This window comes from Dermacentor silvarum, chromosome 9, assembly GCF_013339745.2.
Source record: "Dermacentor silvarum isolate Dsil-2018 chromosome 9, BIME_Dsil_1.4, whole genome shotgun sequence".
Lineage (NCBI taxonomy): Eukaryota > Metazoa > Arthropoda > Arachnida > Ixodida > Ixodidae > Dermacentor > Dermacentor silvarum.
In genome coordinates, this window is record NC_051162.1 from 153,989,452 (window position 1) to 154,011,249 (window position 21,798).

A 21,798-nucleotide genomic window follows, 5' to 3' on the forward strand; every position below is an offset into this window, starting at 1 on the left:
CCACTCCCAGCTCACCGGTACAGCTAGAGACCACAACGAAGTGGCAGCAAGCACGCGGCCACGCCAACAAGCAAAGCTGTGAGAATAAAGGGGCAACGGCAGATAATTGTTATAGTTCGACTGAGTTCGGCGCAGCGCGATTTTACGCGGCTGCGCCCTCCCGACTGAAGAGCGACCGGAACTGACGCTACGACGCTTTACCGTTGCCTAGACAACCCGGCGCGCGGCAGGGTGGGACGGCGGAAGCTGCTACGTCACCTCATTGACTCTTGCTTCAAAAGATGCGTTGTCTTTGTCCGCGTCTCGCGCTCTGGGAAATAATTTTAAACGTGTGATTGGTTTTATGTGCGGTCTAATCAGAGACGTGGTCCGTGCGTTGTGTATTAATCGTGCCCCACCTCAACTCAAAGCCTTGGCACGCGTTGGAAGATGGATCCACGGAAGCAGATACGAGCAGTTGCAACGTGCCCGGTGTCGGCGGTCGGTATACTACTGTCAGTATGGAAAGTTTCAGGCAAGTGTCCGTTCATTTGGTGTTTCTTTATTTGATTACGTGTTATTGTTGGCTGTAGAAGGATGTCATTGTGATCCGATAGCATATTTCACTAATGTAAGCGCAAAAGCAGTTGCACGCAGTACAACGGCAAGATGGCTACCTCGATTGCCCCCGTGTGACTAGCAAGATGGCTACCTCAATTGCCCCCGTGTGACTAACGTTTCTGTGGCCACGTCGGGCGTGGTGCGCCTGCATAATCCCGCTTTGTTTCTGAGCGCTTGAACTATCGGAAATGTGGTGTTCTTGCGAGTTCAGCGCGGCTTATAACACGGTCGTTCGTTTTGTGTCGAGTAGAAAAAGAAGTGACGACTGGCTTCACCTTTCGAGAGTACCGGCGCAATATTGGCTCTCCCTCGCGCGCCCGCGTACTGCTGATGCTGCTGCTTGCCGGACGCCTTCTTCAGCGTGTTTTGGGCTCTTTCTCTCTCCGTTTGTGTGTGTGTGTGTGTGGTGTGTGTTAGCGCGCGCGTACGTGTGCGTGCGTGCGTCCGTGCGTTTTTTCTGAGCGCTGCGTACGTGCGTTCGTGCATGTTTTTTGAGTGTTTTGTATGTGTGCGTGCGCGCGCGCGCGTGCTTGTATGCGGGTCTCTATGTGCTTGCGCGTGCGTGCGTCCGTGCGTTTTTTCTGAGCGCTGCGTACGTGCGTTCGTGCATGTTTTTTGAGTGTTTTGTATGTGTGCGTGCGCGCGCGCGCGTGCTTGTATGCGGGTCTCTATGTGCTTGCGCGTGCGTGCGTTCGTGCGTGTTTTGTGAGCGCTTTGTATGTGCGCGCGTGCCTGTTGTGTGATTGCTTTGCATGTTGGAGAGCGCGCGCGCGCGCGTTGCTGCTTTGCGGGCGTTTTGCTTGTGCGTGCGTGCTTGTATGTGGGTCTCTATGTGCTTGCGCGTGCGTGCGTTCGTGCGTGTTTTGTGAGTACTTTGCGTGTGTGCGTGCGCGCGCGCGCGCACGTGTTTTGTGAGCGCTTTGCGAGTGCGCGTGCTTGTATGCGGGTCTCTATGTTCTTGCGCGTGCGTTCGTGCGTGCGTGTTTTGTGAGTGCTATGTATGTGCGCGCGCGCGCGCGCGTACGTGTTTTGTGAATTTTTTGCGGGGGCGCGCGTGCTTGTGTGTGTGTGTGTATTGAATAAAGTCGGTAGTTTTACACGCAATAAACCTCTTCAAAATTGGTGCAGCGGCTGTCCCCGCCCTGAAAACCGAGTTTGGTGTAGAGCCACTCTGGAATATATGGAGGCGCCGGAGGACCAGTGGAAGGTGTAAGTTTCCTCCTTTTCCCCTCCTCTACCCGGATGAATCCACTTCCTTGATTGTTATTGTGAAATAAACGTTTCATCAACAGCATAAATACATGAATCAGAAATCCGGAAAGTGTGTTTCACGATTACACTAATTTCGATCGTGAAACGTCTACCTTGGGTTAGCCCACATTTCCTTGAAGTAGGCAACTGCTTATGAGGCGGCGGCGGGCGAAATGCTGCCGCCCTTTTCGCCCGCACAAAAAATCTTTTGCCTACAAATGCAAAAACGCCCGTGTCTCGTGCATTGGGGGCACGTTGAAAAACCCCTAGGGGTCAGGATCAATCCAGAGTCACCCGCTATCCCGTGCCCCTTAATCAAATTGTCGTTTTGACACGTAACACTCCCGAATTCAAGGAGACAACTGCTTAAATTGTGAATTGGTTATTTGCGATATTCCGCATATAGCAATTGGTTTAAGCAGCTTTTACTGATGATATGAAGTGCTCAGATTTAGGTCTCTCTGGGGTGGTTCTCATGCCCTTCGAATATTGTCCTCTATAGCCCAATTATAATTCGTAAAAATGGAATTTATAAGGCATGCCCTCGGACTCGAGAATGTGTTTGATTGAGCTGTAGGTTTAATTGAGAAGGTTGCAGTGAGTCCAATAAATTTTTAATGCTTTCTGAGTAGAAGTGTCAAAGTGTAAAAAAAAAGCATATGTTTGTGTGTAAATTGTTGAAAGCAAGTCATGTGGTGCAGGTGTGCATGTGTGTGTGTAAGACTTCGCTCCTCGAAAGGGCAGGACTTGTGTAAAGTGACTTGTTGAACAACACTTTGCAAATGTGGTGAACATGGTTTAAATAATGGATTTGAGACCTGCAAGGAGTTGCGACATTCTAACGCATTCCTCTTGCATTTATCACGGATTTGCCACTGAATTGTACAACTCTCTGGTGCTGTTTGGCCAGAAAAGGCAAGGAAACAATAATTAATCAAATTTGTTTCATTCACCCTATTTATAGCCAACATAGTAGCCCAAGTCACTAGTGTGATCGAGTATATATTTGCAATGTGGCCCTAAGATTACTCATTACATTCAACTTAGCCGCTTTCATAGCTGGTAATAAACTTAGTGAGCACTAAAAGAAATATTAAACAATAGAAATACCGCTGGCACAGCACTGGCAACAGTGTATGAGCAGGCAAACGTATATGTGTGTGGAAATTTCAATGCAATGAACTTTCACTGCAACATCTGTGGTATGAGGCTTTTTTTTTCTAAGTAAGCTGTACCGAGTCCATACTTTGATTTTTCTCTTGCCAACCAAAATCACCTTTATTGCCAGTGATCTTGTCTCTCGTTCTGGTAGCATTTGTTTATGTGGAACTAAAAATGTCATTTCTTGCAGGTCATTCAGATGACAGCCTCACAATTCGCAGCCTTTGTGCTCTCCATCAGAAACCCATCAGGGGAAAGCCACTTATGTTTGCCTTCAGACAAGACAACATTGTAAGTAGATATAGGCGTGTAGTCGAGTATTCTGAAACAAGTTTCCATTTAATACTGTGAGGCTCCCTTGATAGCCTTAGGTTCATATTTTGTGCAGTTGTGTGTATGCAGTTTTTAGATATTGCCGATGGCACAGTGCACATTGCAGATATGACGACTATGAAGTATATACTTGCAATTTCATCATTGCTTTCATAATGAAGTTTTTCTTTTGTGCAAGGATATTCAGAGATTGGGGCATTTCAGCATCATATTCTGTATTGTGCATTCAGTGCTCATTTCAAGTTACCCTCCTCCTACCAATTTATTTGTGGGAAAAGAGTATTTGTTTACCCTCTGCAATGCGATTCTTATTTGCTCATTGCGTCAAACTCCTCTAACTTTAATTATCACATAATTATCACAACCTCAAAATTTCGGCTGTTATTGTTTTGAAAACAGTATCAAAATCAAAATGTGCTAGATTGCTATCAAGACTGCAAGGGAATTGAAGAAATTGCAAGAAACCGTGGCTTCTTATGGTAGTTGAAAACCTCTTTTCAGCAAACCATGTGCCTATTTCGTTTACTGAGCTGCTCATGAAATTCGCAAGCATGTTTGATTTAACACAGTCGTTACAGGAGAAGAGAAAAAGGAGATTAACAGGAGCACTTTTCATGAGGATGCAATGCTTTTGGATATTCTCCAGGTGGCAAAGTGTACATTTAGGAGAGAGAGTGACCTGGAATCGGAGAGGGTAGGGCAGGGAGCCAATTTGCAGCCATTGTGACTCATGCATGTAGTGGCAACACAGGATGAAAAATAGTTGTGGCACTGCGGTCTAGTAAATAGGTCAGCACTTACATAAACTCCCCCACAGTGAGGGGGAAACGTAGGATATGTTGTCCAATAAAGATGGTGCTTTTAGGAGACAGCAGGTAATTTTAGGCTCTAGTTGAGCAGCTACAATATGAAGGACCACATAAATTCTAGGAAGCCAACATAAACTGAGAAGGACATACGTCACTGTTCAGAGCACAAAGTAGAAATTCGGAGCATCAGGAAGGATTGTAAGTATAAATAAGGGAATAGTACTTGTCAGCCTATTGCCTAGCTAACAAGGGCAAAAAATAGTTGGCAGGATATCTATATTTTCCAGGGAAATGTGCTGAAACACTGATTCTTACTCAGTCAGTAAAGAAATATACAATAAATAAAAATAACTACGTATACAGAAAAGGCCTTATAGACTGCAGTGGAGAGTTGGACATTGTTGAGCTAGATGCAAGTACTGCTTTGCTACTGTAATGCAGGGCAGGTGAGAATGCAGTTGGGGGTTTCGTCATTTTCGTCTGTTGTGCACTCTCTCTGTACAATAGTGCTCTTCGTCTCGGAGTGTATAAATATTGCGTGAAAAACAATTATTTTCTCATGCCTTGAGCACAGCAGTCTTATTGTGTCTTCTCCCATGAAGTCTCCTGCTGCAGTGCTTCTGAAGTGTAATGCACAACTACATTGCAGATTTTATATTGTGAGTTTTATATTGCGGTCACATCCATGCTCCTGGAGAAATGCCCATTGCTAAGAGATGTCGTTGGTAGAGTCTACATTTTATGCTCTTATTTTCCATAGTGAAAAGGCTACTGTATATTCATTTTTGCTTCTATGCCATTTTGTATTCACGATCACTTAGTGATCGCGGTTTCTAAATTTGAAAACTGGAACTTTTGCCCAATTGAGCTGTGCCTTGTGTTCGGTCACAATAATTAGGGGTGTTGTTTTCAGAAGCTTGTTGCCTTATCAAATTCCCCGCACTGTATAGAATCGTAATGAAATCTAGAGTCAACTCTCATGATTCTGTTAGTTTGCTAATGCAGGAAGCAAGATTCCAGCACAGCCATCTCCTGCACTTATGGTCAAGATGCTCAGACAATGGAGTCCCTGTTCCTTGTGGTTAACCGTGAACAGTATTCTCGCTTTTATGAAAGCTAAAGGTGATTTCCTGCATAAATTAGAATTTTGCAGCTCAAATGTATACACTTTATTCTAATTTGAATCAACTAATATATGCTGTTTAATACTTTTATACTGTTTGGTAGAATCATTTCTTGTTGGAAAATATTAAGCATGATGTTTAACATTTATTTATGCATTACTGGCTGATGCATGATGGCCTGTGTTTAAAAAATGTGAACTCACTCATTTGAAGCTTCATTCAGTAACCAGAGTATGGCTGATTTAATAAACATTATTTGCTCATTTATGTACAAGTCCTAATCTTCCATTATCACACCAAGTACAAATAATTTAGAAATTGGCAATGTATTATCCGCATGTGGCCAGTAGAGTACCTTAATGAACAGTGGTTTGTTTTTATAAGGCCGCCATTGATACGGCACTTCGCACCTAAACAGTAATAAATCTGGCATATTTAGGCTGTCTTGCAGTAGAAAAAAAAACATTTTCAAGCAACATATTTTCTAACAGACCATGCCTTGCCTTCGCATTACAAAATTTAAGGAAACGTGAATTGTAATCGGAAAATCTGCTACACAGCATTTTAACTCAGAGAACTCTATTTACATTTTAAAAAAATGATTTAGGTGGGAAAAAAATTTTCTTGCTCAAGGAATCTTGTTGAGGAGCGAAAATTCATCTTGATGCTCCTAGATCAAACCTTATTTAAAGCAAGTTCATGTGTGAAACGTACGGTGTTTCAGTATATCAAAAATGTGCGCCAGTCAAGCTTTATATCGACTTTCCAAATCAGCTTTTCACAATGATTTGCCATGACATTGGTGTACAAAATAACAGGGTGTGTTTCTTGTGTGCTTGCTCTGCATTTCATGTACTTCCCTAATTGACCTTTGCAATATATATATTTTTTTCAAGGCCACCAAAACTAGAATTTTTGTACATGAAATTTAATATTGAAAATTTATTCCTTTAAGTGGCACCAAACAGGCTGTTTTTGGGTTACCATATATACAGGTTGTTTCAGTTAACTTAAGCTAAACATTAAATAAATGCAAATGCTACGTAGCTGGACAGGACCAAGGTAATGTTGTACACCGTCGCTTGGAGATACTCAGACTATTTTTCGTACTCGGCCTAATTCGATAATTAGACCTACTTATTTATTCAACTTCGCAATTATTATAATTAGATGAAAAGTGTCAATGAGTAAATTGTAGAGCAACATGAGAAACTCCCAATACAGCTTTCTGTTGCTCAATACGTGCAACATAGAATGGTTTTTCCGAGCGTGAAAGAAGCCCGTGAATATACGCAAAATTTTTGTCCGACTGGCCGCTCGAGGCACTTTATGTGTATTCGCGGGCATCTTTCACGCTCGGAAAAACACTTTTGTGTTGCACGTATTGAGCAGCAGAAAGCTGTATCGGGAGTTTCTCATGTTGCTCTATACAGTCTTCTAATTGACACTTGTCATCTAATTATAATAGTTGAGAAGTTGAATAAATAATTAAGTCTAATTAGGCAGAGTAAAAAAATTGTCTGAGTATCCCCAAGCGACGGCAAACCATATTACTTTGGTTCTGTCCACCTACGGAGCATTTGCATATGTTTAAAGTTCGTCCCAAGTTAACTGAAACACCCTGTATATAGGACAGATTTGATCAGTTATATTAAAAAAAACATTTTTGTAGGAAATGTAAATTTTCATGTACTTACATATGTATTTGGTGATTGCACATTTTAGGTTGTTATGTATGTATTATGTAGTTATGTATTCAAGCATGGAATAAATATATTTACTTTCCTTGAAAATGCAGTATCGCATATGTCTTGCTGGTTCGTATTACATTTTATATGGATATGTAAAGCGTAATAACCATTGATGTAGATATACACGCTCAGAAGTTATAGTTTGCTATGTTGCATTTGTGCAGTGAAGGCAGGTTTTGCCCTGAATTACTAATATTTATTGTCATCCACACGTATAAGTGTTGTGTATGCCTATCGAAACTTCAAGCTTGGCTTTCGGACGCCGTGCTTGGTAGCTGAACTTGAACCTTTTGGCACACATGAGTTATGCCTGGATCGCTCTATATAGTCATAATTCAAGGTATGTACAGCTGAGCCTGCCTTCCCTATACTGTAGAAATAAAGGGTGTACACCCTTTCAACACCTATGAAAATGGGTGTTAATGAGGACTAACACCCTAACACCCTTCATAATTTTTGCTGGACACCCTTCCTCTAGGGTGCTATATTAGCACCCCAACGGTAGGGTGTAGGAAACAGCACCCTTAGGGTGTCCGTCTGGCGACAAACTGATTTACACCCTTAAGGGTGTTAAAATGTTTAGTGTGTAGTGGGTATGACGCTCGCCTTCGGACCATGAGTACCCGGGTTAAAAGCCCGCCTCGCAAAGAAAATTTATATATTTTTTCTCTCTTTCTATATCTTTTTTTTCTTCGTCTTTCTGTGGCTCTCTCTTTCTCTCTCTTCCTTTCTCTCTCTCTCACTCTCATTTTTCTCTTTCTCTCTTCAATAGCAAGTTGTGTTACAATCGTCGGTACAGTGCAACATTCCCATACATGCATGGTTATGGCGGACCATTAGACCGATGGACCATTAGAGTTACAGAATGGATACCAAGAGAAGGGAAGCGCAGTCGAGGACGGCAGGAAACGAGGTGGGGTGATCAAGTTAGGAAATTTGTAGGCGCAAGTTGGAATCAGCAAGCGCAAGCAGGTGTAATTGGAGATCACAGGGAGATGGCTTCGTCCTGCAGTGGACATAAATATAGGTTGTTGATTATGATGATGATGATGCTGTTGAAATGCATGTTGTGCAAGCGTGGGTGTAGAGCGCAGTGGTTTGACGCTCGTCTGTTGACCGTGGATACCCGGGCTCGAATCCCGCCTCGCCAAGAAAGTTCATTTTGTTTTAGTTATTTCTTTATTTCTCTCGCTCTCTGTCTGTCTCTCTTTCCTTCTCTGTACCTCCTTTCCTCCTATGATCTGCTTGCACTCTCTCCCAGCTCGGCGATGCTGCGTACGAACGAGGCTTTATCACCTGCGCTGTAAAAAAACTAGGCAGGGCCGTCACGTGATTCTGCTAACCTCGGCAAGCCAACCTCCTCTGAAGCCGCCCCCCCCCCCCCGCTCTCAGGTGCCTTGAGCGCGGTGCCTTTTGGGTAGGAATGGGACCACTCAGCGGCGTTCAATTGGACAATAATTCTTTCGCATTCAAGTCATAAGTGGTTAGGTGTCCACACTTTTCTCGTTTTCGTGCTAAGGCGTCAAATGCCTCATTGAGCGAAAACGCCTGCCTCTGTAGTCTGCAGTAGCAAAACGACACCTAAAGTTCTATTGGCTGTGACGCACGTCACGAGTGCGCCCGACAGAGCACAGCCGGCGAAAGAAAGCATCTGCTGGGCCGTTAGCACGCCATGTGTTCCGTGAGGGGAGAGGGCACCATCGGGACACCTCGTCAACCTCCGTCTTACTCTCGGAAGCCGGCGCACCGTCCGTACCTCTCTCTCTCACCCCCACTGTGATTAGTTGCTGCGCGCGTCTGCTGGCCTTGGGGGCCGCTGCTGCTTCCTTGGTCTCTCGTCGCGCAAGATGTCGGTGGGAAGCGGCGTTGGCACAGCAAGTTGCTGCTGCTTGCTGCTCGGGCAGCACGTATCACCATGGCACATTACTCGTTGTGCGAAACTCGACGGACCGCTCAGCGGCGTTCACTTGGACATTAATGTTTTCGCATTTAAAACTCGTAAAAGTGTTTAGGTGTCCTTCGTTTCTATTTGCGTTTCCCCGCACGGCCGGCACCGCCGTTGCCGCGGATGCACGGAGGCCGGCGTCATATGGTGGGGCTGAAAGGAACCCAGCGCGCGCGGCGCGCATCCTCCACTGTGAGTGGTTGGCCTATTCGGCAAGGGAACAGCCACGCCACAGGCACGCTCACAAAACCCTGCTATGTTCGCAAAGAAAAGGTTTTGTTTTAAAATGTGTGCTTCAGCTCCGTACCTTTTGCTGCACTGCCACAAAATAGTCGTCGCCGGGTACAGTGAAAGAAATGGCTGTTCCGCCCGAGGGGTGAAGCTCTGGCTGGTGGAGCAAGGGTTAAGCGTTGCGCTTGCTCTCCTCGAACGGTGTTCTATCTAAGCGCGGGTACCACTAACGCAGACGGGTAACGGGAAATCAGCTCACGAGAGATCAACGCGGGTCCGAAAACTCATATTTTACATTTCATTGAATATTTTATATTTTGTGCGCATATCACTCCGTAGTACGAAAGTGAACTTGCCTTCTTTGACGAATGGATACTTTAGGAGAAAAAAACTATCGAAATTCTTCAGGTTGCAGGCGCCATTTTCATGCACCGGGCATTCTCGCAAATTCACAGCAATGGGAAATACAAAATATTACGGCTACGAAGAAGGCATTTTCTTGTGTAAAACGTATACGTAAAGAAGAGTCAGCAAGCGTTGTTTGAGGCTTCTGTGCAAAACGGAAGTGTTTTAGAAAAAATTCTTAATTTGCTACACTTTTCCAAATTTGCTATATTTACGAATTTTTTCTCTACTAAACTAATGCATATAGCGTTTTGAAGTTTGGTGGGCTATGAGACTTTAACCTGTTTAACGATTGTGCTGAATATCGTTGCTGTAGCGCAAATTTCCATGTTTAGTTTTCCTCAAATGTGAAGTTTTGACGAAAATGAACACAATTTAAAAATAAAAAAAAACATCGTAAATTTTTCTCAAAATTTCGTAAACAGCTGTCCACAGACATTGGAAAAAGAACATTAAAAAACATCTTGCATTATTTTGTTTTTAATGACAATATGTGTGGTAGAAATGAGAACTTCGCCGGGAGGCAGCAAGGTGCTCAGAAATAGGGACATCGGGTAAAAAGAACGTCCATTAGCATCTGACTTGCCTAAACTTGGCCAATGATTGCGACAAAAGGTCAGTTTTGGTAAACTAGTATTATGATTGCATGTACGCAGTTCTCGAACGTCTTACTTTCTGACGTAAATTTTGCTACTGGGCCATCATTCGCGCCCATATTTTGTTAGCGCTTTCTAAAAATCGTCTCTTTTGAGCGAGTTGGTAGAGTGTAGTAGAATGGGGAGTGGGTCCGTGGGAGGCGGTGGCAAACAGGTGGTAAAGCGAAATACGTTGAAAGTTGCTGGCGGTGTGGCCACTGCCTCAAGAGGAAGCTTTAGCTTGGGTGCTCCTATCTAAATACATGTAAAACGAGAATTCGTTTTTCTCGGCAACCACTGCACCACATTTGATGACGTTTGTTGCAGTTAAAAGAAAAGGAAAGTCTAGTGACTGTTGGTTGCGATTTTTTTATTTAAGTCGTCAACTGTTTAATAAAATTGACAAAATAGCAGAGCTTCAGAAAACGAAACTATCAAATTTACAACTCTAACTCAGCAATGAAACATGATATCACAATCTTGTAAACTGCACCGAATAGTAAATCTAAAGCGGACAAAATTGCTATATTTTACATGGCTTTAAAAAAGACTACTATTTTGTGTGTAGAACTTGTGCAAAATCCTTGTAAACAATGTAACAAATTCATCTAAGAAATAAATTGGCATATCAAATTTGTCTGCTTTGAATGCTCTAATAGATGCCGTTCACAGGTCTGCGATATTATTTGTATAGGTGAAGAGCTACGAATTTGTAAACTTCGTGCTTCTATTTTTTTCATACTTACCAATTCTTGAAAATTCCAGTTAAATAATGCAGGCCAGAAATCGACATTTCGCGTCCGACAGTCAGTAGAATTTACCTTTCTCTCTCAAGTGCAACACATTTAAGTAAAATCGGCCAAGTGGTTATCTCAGAAAATCATTTCTGCATTTTACATCTATTTGAATAGGCGGCATTGGAGTTGGGCCCGAGCTAAAGCTTCCTCTTAAGACCAAGCTTTATTAGATTCGCTTCATTAGATCTGCGTGATCTGGCCCTCTGGATAAGTTGGTCTTATTGAAAATGCAAAAAGAGCCGCCATTACTGCAGCGCTTCGTAAACTGAGGACGCGTTCTCAGCACGCTATCATCCGTTCGGATTTCTCAGCGGTGCTTCAACAATTATCCCGTGCATTGTATGGCAGCAAGTTCGGCCGACAGTCATTCATGTTAGCTAAGGAGCTCAGCAATAGGCATTTCATTCTGAAGTTTCAGTGGATACCGCCACATGTTGGACTTGCAGGAATGATGCAGCAGAATAAATTAAGAGTGCCAATGAATGACCCCTTATATAAAGACTTCTCATCACTTTGAGTATCACCTCATCATCCAGGAGTGGTTTTAGCACTTTGAATATCACCTCACCATCCAGGAGTGGTTTAAGGAATCCGCCACGAAGAAGCTATACGCTGTTTCATAGAGTAAGAACTAGTTCCGCGAACACCCCTCCCCCCCTCCCTGTTAACACGGAACAGTTCATCTGTATCTGCCAATACTTCAATAAAACCAGAAACGCTCTACTTGAGGCTTTGCACAGAAGACAATTTTCTTAAGAGTGTGCGGAACAGGTAATGTTCCCCAAAACACATAAGTTTCTGAGAGAGGAAGTGTCGCGCCTCTTTCTATCTGTTCAACCCCCTCTTTAAAGAGGCGGTAGAAGAGAGCAACCGCTGGCACTATCTGCCAGCTAAATCAGCCCTAACCAACACCATCGCCCCCCCCCCCCCACCACCACCACCGTATCTTAGGTCATACTGTGGTGGTGCCGTACTGCCGTAAATTTTGTTACTTGTGTACACTGCACAGGGAGTTCGCCGTTAAATCTGCAATTATCTGCGCTGCAAGCTACCCACACTTGTTAAATAAATCGACCCATGTAAAGGTTGCTCCGATGCCGTATCTTTACTCACATTCAAGAGAATGAGTATTGTACTAAACGGTATTTTATGCATAAGCATTAACCATAAGGGTAAAATTACCCTTGTGTCGCAATAATGGCCAAGTTTAGGCAAGTCTGAGGCCAATGGACGTTCTTTTTACCCCGATGTCCCTATTTCTGAGCACCTTGCTGCATCCCGGCGAAGCTCTCATTTCTACCACATATATTGTCATTAAAAACAAAATAATGCAAGATGTTTTTAATATTCTTTTTCCAGTGTCTGTGGACAGCTGTTTAAGAAATTTTGAGAAAAATGAACGATGTTTTTTTTATTATGAGTTTGAAATATTGTTCATTTTCGTCAAAACTTCACAGTTGAAAAAAACTGTAAAAATGGGAATTTGCGCTACAGCTACAATATTCAGCACAATCGTTAAACAGGTTAAGGTCTCATAACCCAGCAAATTTCAAAAGGCTACATGCATTAGTTTAGTAGAGAAAAATTCGTAAATATAGTAAATTTCGAAAAGTGTAGCAAATTAAGAATTTTTTCTAAAACACTTCCGTTTTGCACAGAAGCCTCAAACAACGCTTGCTGACTCTTCTTTACGTATACGTTTTACACAAGAAAATACATTCTTCGTAGCCGTAATATTTTGTATTTCACATTGCTGTGAATTTGAGAGAATGCCTGGCGAATGAAAATGGCGCCTGCAACCTGAAGAATTTCGATATTTTTTTCTTCTAAAGTATCCACTTGTCAAATAAGGCAAGTTCACTTTCGTACTACGGAGTGATATGCGCACAAAATATAATATATTGAATGAAATCTAAGATATGAATTTTTGGACCCGCGTTGATCTCTCGTGGAATTACCCAGACGCGACATACTTGGCTGGCGAAACTTTAGGACACCGTTTATAGCTTTACCACACCGTGCCAATGGCCGTGCAGGGCCTGTAATGGTGTCGCACAGGCACCACTAGCTGCCCGTACAGAGCAGCGTCAGTAAACTTTTTTTAAATATTTATTAGTCAAGGAAGACCCAAGATAAAGGTCATGAGCTGTGAATCTTATGTCTCATGACTTTTGTTTGCAGACCAGCATTCTCAAATTTCTGAGCATTAACTTTGTCATAACCGGAATACCTTACTGCGGAATGTTATGTGTATTACGATGAATAACCAACAAGCCCAAACCAATTCACTTATGAAGACGGTAAGATCTGGTGTGATCATCCTGGTGGTTGAATAGTACAGCATTCATGTATGGCATATACGACATGTATAAATGTATTGCATACATTTGCCTAAATATAGGTGGAGCTGCACGGCAATGCCAACTAGGGAGCCTACATGCATGCGCTGTTTTAGGGTGGTGACAAGCTTTGTAAGGGTACTTGCCGCCGCCAGCTGACGCCAAATATAGCTTGTGGGAATCAAAATGGCGAAAAGACCACGTTTCCCGCACCCGTTGGTGCCGTGAAACTAATTCAATATTTAAAATTAACTTTGGCCTCAGCAGCCAGAGACCCATAGCGTGTCTGAGAGCAGTGCATGACACGTCTACATTTTAGTTAAACAGGCTTGTAAGCACAGTTTTTATTACAGCACACTTCACGCTTGCCAGGCAGAGGACGCTGCTCGGCGTTCGCATGCAGCGCACGCTTTGCTCTCGGGCTCTGCATAGGCTTCTATTTATCCTGGTTTATGCGGTGCTGGACCTTCCATTTTTGGCAAGGACATTCCAAACGGTGATCGACACCCGCTGAGCAAGACATCCGACCATTCGCAAGTATTGAAATTGTTTTATTCACCACTTTCTGCGTCGCCAAGCTTAAGCCTCGGCGGCCGCTCCGCCGCGTCGCCGGCAGCGTTCGGCGCCAAGGCGGCGATGGCAGCTGATATTGAAGTTGATGGAGAAGAGCTCACGGCGGAGGAGATGGCGCGCTGGCGGGAACAACATATATTCCGTGCCAGCTAGCCCTCCAACGCAATCGCACTATCATCGCAGCCGAGACGACCTGGGAAGATGGCATGGCCCAGGCAGCCACTGCCACCAGATGACTCCTACACCGCCGTGGTACGGATACGCGGCGGCCTAGATTGCTCAAAATACCATCCGATCTACCTCAAGAGTATGATGCAAGAGGCTGCGCAACTTGCAGAAGACATCGACAGTGCTCGGGTAAATACCCTAAATAGCACTTTATTGATCACCTCTACCAGTATGAACCGTATTGACACCTCCCTTCTGGTCAAAATCCTCACCATCACTGGCAAGACCCACGAGGTGGTGGTGCACCCCACCTCTCCGCAAGACTCGCGTAAAGGAATTTTTGCTTTACCCGTCGACATTAAGGAAGCAGAAATCTTGCCACATCTTTGACAAGCTAACACGGAACCCCCGGTGCGCCGAATGGGCAAGACCGAAACAATATTGGTGACTTGCTTCGGGAAAAAGGTGCCGTTCTACGTCCAATACGCCCACTTCTGGCTCCGCTGCACCCCTTTTCAACAGAAGGTGGAAGCCTGTGTCAAGTGCAAGCAAATCGGACATCGGCCGGATGTGTGCCCGGTCGTGTGCGTTCCAACTTGTGAGAAGTGTGGAGAGGTTATCCCCGACACGAACCATACCTGCAATCATAAATGTGCGGTCTGTGCGGGAGACCACGCCACGGGCTCGGCGCAGTGTACGCAGCGCTACCACCCTTCCTCCTCCAAATAAGAAGAAATCCCATACCAAGAAATCAAGCAAGGAGCCGCCACCACCTCTGAAAGGGAAAGAACACTGGCCGGCACTACCGACACCATCAACCTCGCCATCAGGACCAGCGCACAGCCAGGTGAGCTGGGCTGGGGTAGCTTCTCGCGGCTCCTCACTTCCCAACTTCCCTCCCAACCTGACAAACACCAATCAATTTTTCTCACTAGCTCAAGAAAACGCAATGTTAAGAGCCAAAATAGCTCAGATAGAAGCTCAAATCCAATCGCTTAACTCCCCTATCCCTAGTACGTCCAATGCATCAGAAGACATGGAAGTTTCTAACAATACACAGGCGAGCCCTGTGGTGGCACCTCCCCCTCGAAAGACGGCAGGACCTCCGCCCGCCAAGCGCAGGAGCTCCGACGAGGCCGAAATTCTCTTAGACGCAGACGCCTACATGGATCTGAACGACAGAATCACAGATCTTGAAACCAAAACTGGTCAGAGATTCCTTGCCCTAGAGACGCGCATTACGCCCCTCGAGACTCGCATGACCAATATTGAGAGCAAAATTGAAGAACTCAAAAACATGATTGCTACGATTATCCCCCTCATTCCAACACTGAATAATGTCCAAAACAAAAAAAGCAAAGATTTAATTATCTCTTAATAGAACTGCCGGGGGTACAAAAATAAAAAAGCTAATTTCCAACACTATGTAGCCAATAGCCCAACCCCACTGGCGGTAATAACATTACAAGACGTTGACTGTGCAGTGAAACTACCGGAATATAATACTCACCAGTCGCATCGTTCCGCTATAGGGTCGTACACGGCATTCCTTACACAAGGATACCTCACAGTAACACATGCCTAATTTGACGGGGTCGACATAGAACACGACTTTATTAAAATACTTCCACAATCTCACAAAATTCCTACCATATCAATTCTCAGTGTTTACAGCAAACTGAAGGACAAAAAACACAAATTTGCCACTCTCTTTTTTCTGCCCGCAAGGAAGCTGGCCGGTCACTCGTTCGTAATTGTGGGTGACTTCAATGCACCGCATCAGGCCTGGGACTACAGAACCAGCACTCCCAAGGGTAGGGAATTATGGGACCTCATTCAAGACTCGCACCTTACCGTACATAATAACATAGATACACCGACGAGACTGGGTAATAGTGTCGCCATGGATACGGCACCTGACCTTACGCTCTCCCTTCGTGCCAGAATTGTAGATTGGCTCAGATTAGACGAGAACCTAGGTAGCGACCATTATATTGTTCAAACCTCCCTTAGTTTTCAACAGAAGCCATTTGGTAGCGCACAACTCAGTGTCACAGACGGGGCGAAATTCCGTGAATACAGGGGAGGGCAGATGTCAGGCGACGTTCTTGACATAGAACAATGGGTTGAGCTGTTAAAGGACGATGAGCTCAGATATACCACTACCCTGCCTGAGGAGGCACAGATGCAAGAAATTGACTCGCAACTCCTTCACATGTGGATGGCGAAGAACTCGCTCTTACGAAGGTGCAGAGGACAACGCTATAATAGGAAACTCAGACGCCGGATGGCGAAGCTGGACCTGGAAATACAGGGCTATGCTGAGCAACTGGCTCAACAGCAATGGGGACAAAAGTGTGAAAGTCTTAGTGGGAGACTGATCAATAAGCGGACGTGGCAACTATTGAGGCATCTTCTTGATCGGACTGAATCTAAAACTGTACGTGGTCATCAGATCAATAAAATACTGCATGAGCGAAAAGACGATCGTGCAAGCTTTTTACAAGAGTTACGCGATAAGCACCTTCCCTCACAGACAAAAGCTCCACACGTAAATTACACAGGAACCCGCAATCCACAACTGGCCGCCCCGATTACGGAGGCTGAGGTTGCACACGCTATGGCCAATCTCAAAACAACGTCGGCGTCAGGGCCGGATCAGGTCTCTAGTAAAATGCTTCGTAACCTCGACAGGCAAGCGGTTGCTGCACTCACAAAATACTTTAACGAATGCTTGGAGACGGGAACCCTCATTCAAGCAATGGCGAGACGCCAGGGTAATCTTTATTCCGAAACCAGGTAAGCCCATTAACCCCGATAACTTACGCCCCATCTCCCTTACGTCATGCCTAGGCAAATTGCTAGAACACGTTATTCTCTACCGACTAACGGCGTAAGTGGAGGAGGCAGGGATCTTTCCAACCGAAATGATTGGCTTTCGTAAACACTTATCTACCCAGGATATCATGCTCCAACTTCAGAAGGATATAATTAGGCAGAGTTCAGGTCTCGACACCAAAACTGTGCTCGCACTTGACCTTCGTGGGGCCTTCAATAACGTTAGCCATGCAACCATATTGGGGGAACTTAATGGACTAGACATTGGAGAGCGTACTTATAAGTCCATCTCCAACTTTCTCAAAGATAGAACAGCCACGATTCACATGGGTACAGAACACTCTTCGGAATTCAACCTGGGCAGCTTTGGAACGCCCCAAGGTTCAGTGTTATCCCCCTTCCTCTTTAACGTCGCGATGCTAAACACCGCGCGCGAACTTCAGGCAATCCCAGAGATATCCTTTGCCCTCTATGCGGACGACATCACCATATGGACCAGGGGCGGCAGTTCGGACGCGGAGCTGCAGGAACTATTGCAGAAAGCCACGGACCAGGTCAACGAATGCGCGCGGCAGCTCAACCTGACGTGCGCTCCCACCAAATCAGAGCTCCTGCTTCTGCCCTCACACAAACGAGCCGAAAAACATAAGACTCCAATTCATATCACCCTAGATGGCACTCCCATTCCTATCGTTGATAACATTCGTATCTTAGGTCTCACCATACAGAAAAATAGGCAAAACACAACTATAGTTCACAGGCTTAGGCAATCTGTTGATCAGACAATTAGACTAATTGGCAGAGTATCAAACAAGAGAGGGGGCCTGCGAGAAAGAGAACTACTCCAACTCGTTCAAGCTTTCGTAATCCCTCACATAACATATACTGTGCCCTACCTCACTCTCACTAAACGGGAGGAGGAGGAAATCAATACACGTATCCGCAAGGTTCACAAATTTGCCCTAGGGTTACCCATGAGAACATCTACGGAACGATTTCTTGCCACTGGGGCACATAACACAGTCTCAGAGTTAATTGAAGCCCACCTCAATGCACAGTATTACAGACTGTGCATTGAGTCACTACCGCAAAAGCCACTACCGGAAGATGCATACTTGACAGCCTTGATATTAACCCTCCCTTCCAATCTACACGCAAAATTCCTCTGCGGAGTGAGCTCCGAGCCAAATTGTATGTACCACCGCTTCCTCGGAACATGCACCCACAATATAACCACATGCGGAGAGTGGCTCGTGTGCGAGCGTTTCACCGCCACTACGATAAACTACCCGGCACACTATACGGAGACGCCGCAGAATACCCCTCAAACCCCCATAAATTCGCTATCATGGCAGTCACTCCACAAAGCTAGCTGGTGGCTGCGGCCTCTGTATGCACCCCTTTCTCAGAGGAGGCAGAAAAGGCAGCCATAGCGCTGGCTCTCACTATCCCCTCAGCCGCCACTGTCTTCAGCGATTCTAAATCAGCTATGTACAACTATGGAGGCGGGTGTGTCGGCAGACTGGCTGTAATCATTGCATGCGAATCAGTAGTTCAATCAGAAGTTGCACTCGTTTGGGCTCCTGCACACGAGGGTGTGCCAGGCAATGAATCCGCCCATGCTTGTGCCCGAGGTTTCACGAACCGGCCAGAAAATCTGACAATTATCTACTAAAGCCTAAGCACTAGTAGCCGCGGCGATGTTATCCGGGCCATCACGAACCGTCACGCTAGCGGAGGAGCAGGGATCAGCTGTCCAGAAGTTCGGAAGGCGGAAGGAGAAAGCCGAGACTGCCTGGAAAACGTACGGTGTCGGAGGAGCCGGTGGATTCCATTCTCACCGTAGTCAGCCCTAAGTCGCAAAGTTTCCATCACGTCCCGGTACCAATATTGTACATGTATCCTGCATGTGTTCCACGTGACGAAGTTGCTTAAGTGCGAATCAGCACACATCTAGAAACATAAACCTATTTATATAAAAACATTACGAGGCCAGGAGGTGGCAAAGACTTCCGACGTTGCTCGACTAGTATCCAGGGGCGGTATTCTGTAAGAGTCTACTTAGTGGACTGTCCATTTCGGCTGTCGCTGAATCGCTGCTGCTTCACGTGCAGAAAGGAGACTAGTTGGCAATTTCTGGCACATCAAGCAGCAGCCAATCGGCGACAGCCGAAATAGACAGTCCACTAATGGGACTCTTACAGAATACCGCCCCAGTTCTGATCTGGTCGAAAACCTCCGAGCCGCCGGCAGAGGCACCGGCAACAGTCACGGATGCCGCGCGCGTTGGGTGCAAACGCGGGCAAAACGCCGACGGCGTCGACAACAGTTCTGCATGTTGCTGGTGCTGCTACGCAATCTTTGCTGCCGGAAAAGCCATGGATGTATGTGCATAAGCTAGGAAAGGCAAGTAATCAAAACTAAGCGAAAATGAACTCACAGCCGAGCTAATCCATGCTTCCGCTGTAGTAGACAATCCTCAGAATTTTTGTAGCTTTTTTCGTTGGGAACAACGAGCGTTTATCTTACGTTATTTTACATCTACAGAGCCAAAAAGCTACAGAAATTCTTAGAATAACCTATTAAAGTGTAAGCATTGTTTGGCTCGGCTGTTACTTCGTTTTTGCTTAGTTTGCTTACTTGCCTTTCCTAGCTTATGCACATCTACCCGTGCCCTACCAGTGGCAAAGACTGCTTAGCTTTCGTAGACAATTGACAGATTTTCTCGCAGCATCAGACCACTTTGATGCATTTGTACCAATTGAGCTGTAACGCCGAGCACGAGTCCTCCTCGACGGAGCAGAGCGGTCGAAAGGAAACACCAGCTACCGCAGTAGCATGTGAGGCGTTGCGTTGGGGAGAATGCGTCGCGGCGATGGCATGTCACCCTCGCTGTCACTTTCGCAAGCCTGTGTTGTGCGCACGTACCTTGTCCACACATCCTCTGACCTGCATTCTGACTGCACCTCGGTAAGGCCCAATGAAAATGCACCAAGCGTCTGAACGAGTTCGCTTGCCCGTGAGGTGTTCATAACACGAAGGACGCTCAGCAGCGTTCAATTCTACATTGGGCCACCCCAAAAACTTGAACTATGCTCACAGCCGTATTTCATGTTGGCCCACCCCCAGAATTCAACTTGAACCGTCCCGAATATAACTTCGCCCAACTCAAATTTCAGGTTGGCCCACACGAAATTTAAGTTGGCCCGCCCCCAAAGTTAACTTGGCCTACTCCCAGATTTCAAGTTGGCCCACCGCCAAATTTAGGTTGACCCCACTCCCAAATTTAGGTTTACCCCCTAATAATTTCAAGTTGGCCCAATCCCTAAATTTCAGGTGGCCCACCCCCTAGTTTGAGTTGATGCAACCGCAAATTCTCAGTTGATCTACCCCAAATGTCAGTTGTCCCACCCCTACTATATGCTTCCCCATGCATTTTCTAAGGAGCCCTGTGTACCTCTATGGGTATTCTCATTGTATTTTAGTTTTTTTTTCTTTAAATTGCTGCTATCACGTAAAGAAGCTACCAATCATTTACATTTACACAATCACAATGATGAAATGTCTTTGCCAATTACGCATTTTTGTGCAGATGCAAGGCATTACACATTTGGCGTGACATGGCTCTGGAGCTCGCCAGAGAAAGCTTACAATTTAAATAGCATAATCTATAAGCAGACGTTACCAGACAAGGCTCACTTTCAGAGGTAAAGGAGGGCCAAGCATTGGCTCGCCTCTCCTGGTTAGAAGCTACAGTCGCGCCCACTCCAGCAATTGTTTTGTTGAACCTCTCTAGCAAGTACTAAGAAAATTGGCCTGTCGCGGAGCTCGGCCAGTATAAGATGGCTCGTCAGAGCGCGAGCTGTCACAAGGCAAGAAGACGCGGCAGTGGCACGGGACTATATTTAGATGCATGGAGCATCTAAATATAGTCACAAAAACAATGTTTGCATTATTGCAGGGTGGCAACAAAGCACAAAGTAGAAGTCACTGATGAATGTCTTGATAATGGGGACCCTTTCATCACAGTAAAATTATTGACACGCAGCAGCACACAGCAAAGAAATGTTTGTTTACAAAACAATTCATTTTTTTTCATGACTCAGCTTAACTTTCCCCTGTCATGTTTAGTTACGTATAAGGTATGTCAAAACATCTTGTCTTAAAAAGTAAGTTGGACTAGTAGCAAGCTGTGATTGCTTAATTTTTGTTTTCTCTAAAACTATCGTAAACCGAAAACTTCGTAAGCAGATATTATTTACAACGTCGAGGCAAGGAAACATGGCAAGGAAACAAGTTTCCTTCGACAAGCAGGTATGAAACAAGTTTCCTTGCCATGTAAGCAAGGATACGTCATTGCAATAAGAATCGGTGAAGAGGCAAATAAGTCGTTATTATGCAACTTCAGCCGAAAAGCTGGAGCTCACGCGCAGCACGCACATGATGAACACGATTGTTTTCTAACGTTATATTTCTCATCGGAAGAAAACGCTTATCAAGATTTTCAATTTCGCATCGAAGGAATAAACTTGCGTAACTAAGTGCTGACAACCAGCGTTCAGCAAGCATCAGCACAGATATCACTGTTGTCGGGGACTTCTATTTCATACGCTCGCGCATGCTATGCACACACGAGAAGCTCACACAACACGCGTGTAGTTACCCAGCACGATTACGTACCTTTTGATTGGTACGACGCGGTCGCGAAGCGCTCTCCAAGTTGCCGGTGCTGCGTCGACGATGTTACTCCCCGCATACATGCCGCTGCGTAGTGGACGAGCTGAGGCTCGTCCACACACATTATTTTTTTGCGACGTCCACCCAACTTTCCACAACGA

General features: G+C 45.2%; 1 long non-coding RNA gene across 1 annotated transcript; it reads left to right on the forward strand.

Annotated features, from left to right (window-relative positions):
- Positions 1-1,426: 1,426 nt before the first annotated feature.
- LOC125940346 (uncharacterized) lies at positions 1,427-5,801 on the forward strand. The gene is made up of 3 exons (XR_007463566.1): positions 1,427-1,809; positions 3,203-3,303; positions 5,160-5,801. It is a non-coding gene; the product is annotated as an uncharacterized LOC125940346 (long non-coding RNA).
- Positions 5,802-21,798: the final 15,997 nt, after the last annotated feature.